Source organism: Myotis yumanensis, unplaced genomic scaffold, assembly GCF_028538775.1.
Source record: "Myotis yumanensis isolate MYYU_CA2020_CCGP unplaced genomic scaffold, mMyoYum1.0.hap1 SCAF_3, whole genome shotgun sequence".
Taxonomy (NCBI): domain Eukaryota; kingdom Metazoa; phylum Chordata; class Mammalia; order Chiroptera; family Vespertilionidae; genus Myotis; species Myotis yumanensis.
The window spans coordinates 203,544,321-203,555,959 of NW_027223754.1; the positions used below are offsets into that span (position 1 = coordinate 203,544,321).

The 11,639-nt window shown below is 47.0% G+C and overlaps 1 long non-coding RNA gene across 1 annotated transcript; it reads right to left on the bottom strand.

Moving 5' to 3' along the window:
* Positions 1 to 5,684: 5,684 nt before the first annotated feature.
* On the bottom strand, positions 5,685 to 11,049 carry LOC139005747 (uncharacterized). Its single transcript, XR_011470694.1, has 3 exons — positions 10,825 to 11,049; positions 8,147 to 8,287; positions 5,685 to 7,818 (listed from the first exon to the last, which is right to left on the bottom strand). It is a non-coding gene; the product is annotated as an uncharacterized lncRNA (long non-coding RNA).
* Positions 11,050 to 11,639: the final 590 nt, after the last annotated feature.

An 11,639-nucleotide genomic window follows, 5' to 3' on the forward strand; every position in this document is an offset into this window, starting at 1 on the left:
GGCTCACAGCTGGCGAGTGCAGCGGCAGTGGCAGGAGTGGGCCTAGGCCGGCAGGTGGACATCCTCCAAGGGGTCCCAGACTGCGAGAGGGCGCAGGCCAGGCTGAGGGAGCCGCCCCCCCCCCTCCCCAGTGCACGAATGTTGTGCTCTGGGCCTCTAGTATTTTAATAACCACTGCTTTATAATTATTCAAAGGGTGTATACATTTTTTTGGTCCACCCTGCATTTACTGAGCACATCCTCTAGGCTGGGCATGGTGATACAATTATAAACACTGTACTTAAGAACACACTTAGAGTTCAACTTCTCTGCTTCTGTAATGGATCTCACAGCCATGCAACAACTGTATCATTCATTCACTCCATCCTTTCCCCCTTTTTTTCACTCCATCCTTAACAAGGGTCTACTGACATCACTCTTCTGTTTCTTCTCAAATATTGACTTGGCATGTGTTCTCCGAGCTCTGGGAACCTTAGGATGGCTCAGATGGTCTCATGGAGGAGACAAACACGGGATTAGTGTGCATTCGGCCTGACCTGCGTGGTGACTGATGTTTGGCAAAGGCTGGTTGGAGGAACCCAGAGCTCATCTTTAGGATCCTTTAAAAGAAAGCCAAGTCATTTCTCCACTGACATCCTGAAGGGGGTGCTCAAAACCTTTGCCCCACCCATCCTTTCTCTGCTTCTGGTGAATAATTGGGTCCATGTACCTGTCCTTTCCGAGATCCTGGTTCTGCCCCCTGGCTGGGGCTTGAGATGGCAGGGAGGAGACTGCTTTCATCACAGCTGGGGCTTTGGCGAAAGCCTCACTCCTCCCTGGGCACGCGTTTCCGCCTTCCTTCCCAAGAGAGGCGTGTGGCTGCAGGGAGGACCACACAAGACTGATGTCAGAAGACCCAGGCTCTGGCCTCCTTCTTGACCCTTATATGATATGTGGTCATGGACCAGCCACATCCTTTTCCTGGGCCTCAGTCTTCTCATCTGTGGTAGATCAAATATGGCCACAAATCCTTTACAGACCCTCCCACCAGAAGATGGCAACTTTCCCCCTTCCCTCAGTCCCACAGTCAGCCACCCTCTAGTCCAATTCCCCTCATCCTCCCCCTCAATTAGCCATGTAACGAACAGTCTCCAACTGGTTTCCCCCACATTCACTCTGCCCACCCCGCACCGTGCCTTCTACACCCAGGAGATCAACTGACAGGAAAACACAAGTTGGGTCATATCACTTGTCCGCCATCTACCCCCTGGTGCATGGCAGCCTCCCTTCCATGACCTGCAAGACTGTGCACCACCTGGCTCCCCATCAGCCTGTCTCCTCCTTGTTCACACTGCTCCGGCCTCATGTCTGGGATGGTGACCCCAGTACCATACCGCTGGTCATCAGGAGGGAGGTTGGAGCAGGAAATCAAGGAAGAACTTGAGGTGGACAGCTTACTGAAATTCTGTAAGATAAACACCAAAGCGTTACCCAGAAGTAAGGGGGGACAGAAGACTACGCCTTGACCCTTGGGACAGGGGTTTTCCTAAGAGGTGGTGATGGTGGTGGCATCCAAGAGGAGGGGGTTTTGGGAAATGTAGTTCCTGGTGGAAGCTGAATGGTCAGAAACCTCAGCCGTCACCCGGCAACAGGAAGGTGGATAGGGGGAGTGAGTCACCGATCAGGTTGCTGCATCCGCATTTGTTTGCACATCTTCTTCTTTTTCCCTGGACTACACACCTGTGACCCTCCATTGCAGCACAAACTCTTTGGCTGGGAAGGACTGTGCCATATTCATCTTTGTAGCTCTTTCCCAAACAGAGCTCTGCACAAAGATGGCAGAGAAAATCTCTGATGAATGTTGTAACAGTTCTCACCAGCCCACTCCCGGTAGCAGCCCCCCATTCTCTTTTCGAGCCCGTTCTCACTCATGTGCTCCATGTAAGAACTGGCTCCCTCCCTGGCCCCAGGCCTGACACGTGTGGCCCAGACCAAGCCAAGCAAAACATCCCTTTCTTCTGACCACGGTGACTGGCTCGGGAACGGGCAAGTGACCATCCCGAACCGAGGAAACAGATGAGACAGAGAGAAGTGAGGATGGAGGCAAATGCTTTCATTCTAGGCTGCAAGTGCTAAGGGAGAGATCTAACCCTGATGACATGGCTTAAGCTCCTGGATCCAGCTGTGTCTGACAGCCATTTATGTCACTGGAGTCTAGAGTCATCTAAGCATATTAATCCCATATCTTGCCTAAGGCAACTGGAGGTGGGTTAGCCATCACTTTCATCCAAAAGAGCCCTGACAGGCAAAGAAACGAACGAATGACTTTACCTGAAAATTGTACCACAGGGAAGGATTCTGTTCGAGGATTCAGACAGGTCTTGCCCTTCACTCTCTGACACGGGCTAACTGCCTACAGTTTTTGGACTTCAGTTTAGAACCCTGATATCATTCACTTACACAACACATATTTATTGGCATTTATTGTGCTGTACACCGTGCTAGGTGTTGGATCTACTGTGGTAACAAAACCCTCATGGTCCCTGTCCTCATGAAAATGGAAATGAAGTTCAGCTCTAGAAACGTAAAGTCCATTTGGGTATATCTGTGTTTATCACTGTAAAATCGGTGGTCCGTCTCTAGCTCTTGAAACAGGTAGCTGCTATGATCCCTTCAACTCCTTATCTGCTAATATCATAGGGTAACTGGTGGAGGGGAAAGAAACAGAGCCTAGTATAATAAGGGGTGGGGGTATCACAGGCTTCGCTTCCTTCCCGGCGCTCAAGGCCAGTCAGAAATAATGCTTATGAGCCTAATGACACACAGCGCTGAGCTAGAGGATCAAACAACAGCCTGGTGTGGGGCTGGGTCCAATCCTCCGGGACCTTCAGCGCTAAGAATAACCAACATGCTACCAGGTACATTTTTTTCTGGCCTCTGGCAAAGAGACTTTTCTGAGTCAAATATGCTCATCAGTGTTCCCAAGAATCAGGCTTAGAAATGGATTTTAAGCCCATCTCTTTCAATTCTCGTTACAAGGAACTAAGAATGCCAACTGCAGTTGGGTTTTCACTTTTGAAGGGAATTCACAGCGTGGGTTGAAGCGGCAGAATGTCAGCTACAAGCCCAGTAGGTAAATTTAGCAGGTCCTAAATAACCAGAGTCCTATTCCACCTTCTGTTATTTAATTTATTCATCCAGGTAACAAATCTGTGTCAAGTGCCCACTCTGCACTGGGCACCATCGTAGAACAGCCGCTGGCTCATAGGAGAGCAGCTCAAGAGGAAACAGATCCAGAGGCAAATTCTCAACACAAGCCCACTCCCGCCTACCAGGCCCACATACCTGGCTAAGCCCAGCCAGATGTTACTAAACCAGCCTCCACTCATAGTTCAGCTAATGTGCTCTATTCTAAATATAGCATGCATTCTTGCCTGTTCCATTTATTATTACTGCATTTAAAAAATGACCTCAAAACTTAGCGGTTTGGTACTTAATGCCACTGCCCTATACACTTAAACATGATTAAAATGGTAAATGTTATGTTATACTAGTGTGTGTGTGTGTGTGTGTGTGTGTGTGTGTATAATAATAAAAATTATGGAAGGATAAAAAGTAATAATGGTCTGAAACAACCACTTGACTAAACTCACAGATTCTGGGTGGGGGTCAGAACTTCAGGCAGGGCACAATGGGATTGGTTCATTTCTGCTCCAGGGTGTCCGGGCCTCAGGAAAACGCGAAGGCTGGTGTGAACTGGTGTCTGGGCACTGCAGTCATCTGAAGGCGCGTCCATTTACATGTCTGGGTTGACTCAACATCCACGATTGTCTACTGGAGCACCCACATGTGACCCCTCCGTATGGCTTGGCATCCTCACAGCATAGCGGCCTCAAGGGAGTCAAACTTTTTATATAGCAGCTCAGATCTCCAAATATGCGTGTGTAAGGAAAATAAAACAGGGGCCAGGGGAGCAACCCATTTGTAACCTGACATTGGAAGTGTCACTTCTGTCAAACTCTATTGGTCGAATTAGTCATAAGCCTACGTAGATTCAAGGCCAGGGGGTGGGCAGAATTAGACTCCGTATTTTGATGGGGAAGTACCAAGATCACATTGTGAAGATATTGTAGCCTTTTCTGAAAAATGCAATCTGCCTACCACCTTTCTAAATGGGCCCAAAGCAAAGAAACCACAAAATCAGTATAGATTGAATTTAGAGATTGAATTTATTCTACAAAATACCAGAAAAGAAACTCAGACCATTAAGAGAAACAGAGAAACAGAGCATGGGAAGAGACCCTAATAAACATAATCTTCTTTACCAAAGAACTAGCAATTCACTCCTGAGATGATGGCTCCTCAGGCTGGCAGGGTGCCAGGCGCATTAGGCTGAGTATAGAGTTGGTGTTTAGTTGTAGTTCTCTCAGTTTCTGTGTGTGTGTGATCTCAGGCAGTCACCACTGGGACCTTTAACTTCCTCATCTTAAAAGGGGAGGTAATTCTTTTTTAAAAAATATATATTATTTATTTCAGAGAGGAAGGGAAAGGGAGAGAAAGATAGAAACATCAATGATGAGAGAACCCTTGATGGGTTGCCTCCTGCACGCCCCACATTGGGGATCAGGCCACACCCCTGGCATGTGCCCCGCCCGGAAATCGAACGGTGACCTCCTGGTTCTTAGATCCACGCTCAACCACTGAGTCATGCCGGCAGAGCAGAGATCATTCTTGATCATGTTTCATCAGTGTTGTTGTGAGAACCAAGTAAAATATTGTATGTGAAGACAAATTTGTTGCAAAGATGTCCACACATTGACCGCACAGGTGGACAGCCCTCTTTGACAATACAACTGGGAAAGAGCATGTCCTGCCAGGTTGTTGTTGCCACCACGCTTTCCCCACAGTAACCACTCTCCTGTTTTTGCTTGCCTGTCTCAGAGGTAGGAGAGCCAGCTGGAGCTCAGAGAGGGCAAATGGACCTGGACAGGGTTGCACAGACAAAGAGATCAAAACCCAGATCTTTCTGGGATGCTCAGACTTTCCATTCTAAAGCCCATGAGCCACTGACATTTTTAATAGAGGACTCTGACTTCAGCTGAGAAGCATGACACAGATTATAGCCAGCATCTGGAGTCACAGTACCTGGTTTAGATCCTAGCTACAACACTCATTAGCAATTAATGTGTCCCGGTGTTAAAATGGGAATAAGACTTCTCACACCGGGGTAAGAAGTAACCAAGTTGCCCTAGGCCAGTGGTCGGCAAACTCATTAGTCAACAGAGCCAAACATCAACAGGACAACGATTGAAATTTCTTTTGAGAGCCAAATTTTTTAAAGTTAAACTATATAGGTAGGTACATTGTGATTAACTTAATTAGGGTACTCCTAAGGCTTAGGAAGAGCCACACTCAAGGGGTCAAAGAGCCGCATGTGGCTCGAGAGCCGCAGTTTGCCGACCACAGCCCTAGTCAGTTTGGCTCAGGGGATAGAGCGGAAGCCTGTGGATTGAGGGTCCTGGGTTCGATTCTGGTCTAGGGGACATGCTGGGGTTGCGGGCTTGATCCCCAGTAGGAGGCATGTAGGGGGCAGTCGATCAATGATTCTCTCTCATCATTGATGTTTCTATCTCTCTCTCCCTCTCCCTTCCTGTCTGAAATCAATAAAAATATATATTAAAAAAAGAAGAAGTAACCAAGTAAACATAAGGCACTTAGCCCTGGCCCATGTGGCTCAGCTGGTTGGAGCTGTGGGTTCAATCCAGTTGGACACATATGGGAAGCAACCAATCGATGTTTCTCTCACACATTGATATTTTTCTCTCTGTTGTGCCCAGATTTCAAGATTCCCAAGAAATCACATCAGGGAGCCAATTCGATGTAAAAACATAAGAATCTGTATTCAAGCTAGCTAGCTTGGGCCCCCTATTCATATCAAGGTAAAACCAAATGGCTGAGCGCCCCAACCCCCCCCGAAGACCGGTTATATAGGGGGGGGTTGGAGAAAGGGGAGGAGAAAGAACTGTGCTCTGCCGCCTGGGTGTGGCTAGCAGAGCAGGATGTGGCCCCCTACCCTGGGGCAACCTAGCCCTCGCCCTTTCATTCCCCCCTTTGTCTTGGAACTTCCGGCTTAATCATGAGACGGACTGATTTCACCGTTGCTAGAGGCCCGTACTGGGCATATTTTAACAAATGGTCTGGTGGAGGGGAAAGAAACCATTTTAGCTTTAACAATTTTTATTGAAATAGGATTTTTTTTCTTAAAATTTTTTCATGGCTATTAAAAAGCCAAATTAAGATTAATTTATTTACTGTCCTGATGTTTGCATAAACATAACAAGAATGGTGATTGACTATTTTTGCTGGAATTTCATGGTTGAATTTTAATGTGTCCCGTAGGGCCAGGAAGCCACGCCATTCAGCTGCTATTAGGCCCGCCTGCAGTATCTGCTGAGTTAGGTGAATTCTTCACCTGTATTCCACCTGAGCCCACGCTCCAGGTTTTAAGGTCCATTTCAGTAGCTCTTCTACCCATTGCGGTCCAGAGTGTGTGGGGGTTTTGCAGGAATGTAGAGGCATTCCTATTGCTTCCCTTTTTATCAACCGCCAGTGATGGTAGGGTATTGGCCTGACATTCCAGCGCCAGCTATCTTCAGGGCTTCCAAGCAGGATACCAGGCTTTCTTCGTGGCATTTTTACTGGCTTTAAGTCTTTAGAGCTCAGATAGGGCTTTTTAAAACATGATATTCCAGTCAAAGTTTTTCGTTAATAAAACCACTATTCGGAATTGGTTTTATTGAATTTATGTAAAGAAATGTATTGCTATGTTAGCATTGCCAAATTTCGGAGGAATTGCATAAGAAGAAAGACATATTGATCTATTCTAAGATTTGCTGATTTTTTTTGTCAATTTCTTTTAATTGTTGGTATTAAATTTTTTTTTTTATGTATAACCATGCCTTAGATTTTTTATTCTAAATAGGCTGTTTTTCAGACTACCCCTGACATGGGCATGGTCATAAAGGCCTGCAAGCAGTATACAGGCTGCCAACTGTTAGCTGTCTCTCAATAGAGACCAAAACCTGATGGGCACTGTTCCCTGCCCAGGTGGGCACTTGCCTTCTTGGCAGTTAGGCACCTTTTATTTTTTGGGGTTTACTTCACATAGTATTTTTTCAGGATAGCCAACATATATTCAAACCTGCAAGAGAATTAAAGGTTAATATAATATATTAATATAATGAAACATAATATAGGCATCATGGCCGCTTTAGGCAGCTACATCTTCTGCTATTAAATATGTGATATTAAAGTCTATTTTTTTGATTTTTTTATGAATTGTCCTTGTCTTTTTGGAGCCATGTCCATGAAGATGCAGGCATTATCTAAGTCTATTTAATGTTACTAGCATCGGGCAGGTTGAGCATGCCATAGCAGGTTGCGTTGATCTCGATTGATGTTCTATTTGGTAATGAAGTCTTTTTGGATCATGGATGGGTTCGCTGACCGGACGTGGGTGTGATGGACCCAGGTCGCACGTGCAGGGCTGCCAGGGCCTCGTCTATGGCAGACAGTTAGTCAGGTAGCAGGTTCAGGAGACAGGTGGCCAGAAATACACCCCCGGCAAAGCAGCTTACCAGGCTCAGGACTTTCTGGCAGAAGGCTGAGGCTTCCGGGCTGGCTCCCGGTCGGCGTAGCACACAGATGGGCACCAGACTGCAGATGAGTGTGAGCACCAGCAGGAGCACCAGGGCCCCATGGTGGCCGGCTGCTTCAGTGACTCTCAGATCTTGCGAGGGTTTTATTTCATGGCCCTCATCAGGTTCAGCAACCAGGCCTCTTTTAAGGGAATGCGCTAGGATCAAACTCTTTTAGTACATTAGACCAGCTTCATTCTTGCCTATTTTTATGGATTTTAAGGTTCATTGTTTTCTTTAATTAGTATTGGCCTGTATTATCTAATTCAGTACAGGCAGGGGGAAGGGCCATTAAATCTTTGAACTGTGAGCTTTATTCTTAAATGTTACTAGAAAAGTTATAAAATATTTTTTAAATTACCCTAGAATTTCAAAATCCCAACCTAGCACAGAATATTATATAGAAAATCAAAGTTTCTAGTAAACAATAGAGATGCTTATAAATATCAAATAAATATTTATACTTATACCTTTTTAGTGAACAAGTATTTTTACAGCCTTGGGCTCTTGAGCAGATAATAGGAATACCACCCGAGTCCCCTGATTGGGGGCCTGACAGGAACAGATGTGAGGGTCTTCCTTTTTCTACATCTCAGGACAGGATTCTTGATCTATGTTTTATTTAGATAGAAATGGTATTTATTATAAACAAACAAATAAATCCAAAATCAAGAAAATCAAGGCCAGAAGTACCCTCTGATGTTTTAGGGGTACCAAGGAAGGAGAAGTTAGGCAGTGTCCAGCCTTTTTCATAATCCACCATCAGTGATCAGTTCTAGCTTACTGGTCTATTATTTATTTAATATTTTTTTTTTTTTATTATATTAAAGCTATGCTTTCCAGTTAAAACTTTTAGCCTTAATTTTTAGGTGACATGTAAATAATTAATATTCTTTAGATTAACAATATATTCAAAATTTTTAAGAGATATAGAAATTTTCAAAATGCAATGTTTAAAGATAAAGTCCATCTGTAATAAAGTGAAAATAAGCTCTAAGCTCCAGTTAGCATTGTTAGGCATGCCTATGAAATTAGCGGTACCTAGGAAATAAACGCCTGGGGGCCATTTTTTTTTTCATTTTATCTGACATTCAAAATATACTAGGCTATATAGCCAATCGGCTTTCTATTTTGACCAGCACCCTCTTGTGTTGCTCCTTGGCTGCCTTAGGCCAGGCCACTTGGTGTAGCCTTAGAATGGAAAACGCATTGACATTCAGAACTAATGTCAGCATTTTACCAGAATTTACCTTTTCTACCTGAAATAATTGTACTTTAGAAATTGGATTACTGCTATCAGTTCTTTTTAAAGACTTGGTTATAATTTTTAATTGTCTTTAGTTTAAGGAAAGCAGGGTTTTCTAGATTTAAGAGATTAGTTTAAAAATAAATCCGCGAAGCAGGCACGCTTGCAGCCTCCGAAAATTTTGCTTTAAAGCTCCACCCCCGACTAAATTAGAGGGCGGGGCCTTTGCTGTTTCAAGATGGCGGCCCCCAGGGGCACGGTAATCCATGTGGCCAACATGGGGGCAGCCAAGTTATGCAGCTTCTAAACTGTTCTCTGATAGCAATACTAGTAGAAAGCTGATTTCAAAGGAGCCATCTTTTGGCCGCTTGAATGTTGGTTGGCAAGAGGTGTAGCCATTGAAATGCAAATTAACATTTTTAAAGATGACTGCAGGCGGAATTGGACCACCTGCATGCTAGGGAAAGGGCGTGTCTGCCCTGCTCTCCACCAAAAAAAGGTGTAACTTCAGATTTAAAAAAGATTTTAAACTTTTAGCTGGTAAGTTAAACATTCAGTTCTTTAGATTTTTCATCAGGTAAACTAGAGCAAACTATTTTTTTATCTTCAATGGGCTCTGGAAAACCACATTCGAGTCCCGTAAACAGACTCTGGCCCCTCTGGTCTCTTTTTTTTTTTCCTTCTTTTAGATGTAAATTGATTACATTCCTCAGGACCATCCCTTCAAGACCAAAATAGTTCTGGGCCTCTACTCTGCATACAGCAAAAGTCCGGCCCAGCCCAAAACTATGCTCATTTGTTTTTAAACTGGCCCTTCTCCTTTTACACGTGCACAGAAATCCCGGATGCATTTTAAAACTTTTACATTTCTAGCTGGGGCGATCTCCATGGGAAGAGGCCAGCTCGCGCGGCCGCCGCCGCCGCTAGGTGTCCGGCCCTCAGGCTCCGCGGGGGACCCTTCCCAGACCTTCCCCCGGACCCGACGCTGCCGGGGGCCTCGCTGCTCCGGCATCCCGCAAGCGACCCGCCGGCCTTGCTCCCCTGTGCTCCGCCCAGCTCCACTCGCTCGACACAAGCCCCCAGGGGTCAACACCCTGCCGCCGCCACCGCGGCCATGCTCCGCGAACGAGCTTGTCCGCGCCCGGCCCGAGCCTCCAGGGCCGCCCCCCGAAGGCGCGCCACCGCTCAAGGTGCTGAGCGCAGGCTGCGGGGCTCGGGCTGCCCGGGCTGCCGCCGCCTCTCCCGGCCTCCGGCCTCTTCCAGGCCACGCCGCTCGGGCTCTGGCTCCGGCCCAGCGCCTGCCGCCGACCGGGCCGGAGGCCGAGCCTCCAGGGCCGCCGCGCCGCAGCCGAGCCACCCGGCCCACGGCGTGGCCGGGCTCCGGGGCAGCCGCGCGCCGCTCCCGCACGCCTGCCCCCGGCTGCAGAGCAAGCGGCTCCCGGGGCCCCAGGCACAGTGACACCCGATCACCCTCCCTGCCTGGGAGGCGCGCGGGCGGGCAGGGACCTCTTCTTTGCTTCCATATTCACATATTTTCACCAGACATTTATTCAGAATAACTTTCCAAAGTGAGTCCACAGAAAACAAAAACACAGACAACAGGGCCCGAAACAGCCTTCCAATTCCATGGAAGAAACAGACGGCGGCATTATGCCAAACCTTTTCAGATTGGGATTTCTACAGACCCCTCGACCTCGGGAGCAAAGCTACCAATACAGATGGCGAAGCTACTCGCCTACAGATCCCCCGACCTCGGGAGCAAAGCTACCAATACAGATGGAGGATCGAGGCGTCCCCCGACTCCTCCCGCCCTTTGACCTCCATGTGCGTCCACGGTCAATGTGGGCGAATACAGATTTCAGAAGTGAGCTCACACAGAACAGACAAACACAAGACACTTACCGCGGTCATGCAGATTCTACGAATTGGGGAAGTTCCTACATGGTCTTGGGAATCCCGGGCGAGCCCCCAAATGTTGTGCCCAGATTTCAAGATTCCCAAGAAATCACATCAGGGAGCCAATTCGATGTAAAAACATAAGAATCTGTATTCAAGCTAGCTAGCTTGGGCCCCCTATTCATATCAAGGTAAAACCAAATGGCTGAGCGCCCCAACCCCCCCCGAAGACCGGTTATATAGGGGGGGGTTGGAGAAAGGGGAGGAGAAAGAACTGTGCTCTGCCGCCTGGGTGTGGCTAGCAGAGCAGGATGTGGCCCCCTACCCTGGGGCAACCTAGCCCTCGCCCTTTCACTCTCTAAAATCAATGCATGTCCTTGGGTGAGGACTAAAAATAATAATAGAATAAAAACTTTAAGTGAAAACACACACATAAGGCACGTGAAACCGTGCCTCGCACAGTGCAAGCACTTGGCGTGTGCGGCTAAAGCACTCCTGCACACTTACTATGTAATAGGTGCTAAGTGTTTTAAGGTGGAAAAGAAGCAGCCAAGAATGAAATGAAATGTAGCGACAGAAGTACCTCCTTGAAATAACAAATTCATTTTGGATAAAGTTAAAAAAAAAAAAGAACACCCCACAAACCTCTAAGTTTATGGAACTACAGGCAAAATAAATGTTGGTGTCATGTGCCGCCGACTCCTAAAGTCCCAATGTCACGTCTCGCCTCCATGAAGCTCGCAGACCCAGCCACAGGCGGGACAGCGCCGCAAAGCCCACGCACGTCACCCCAAAACAGGCAGCGGACCCCACGTGGGACC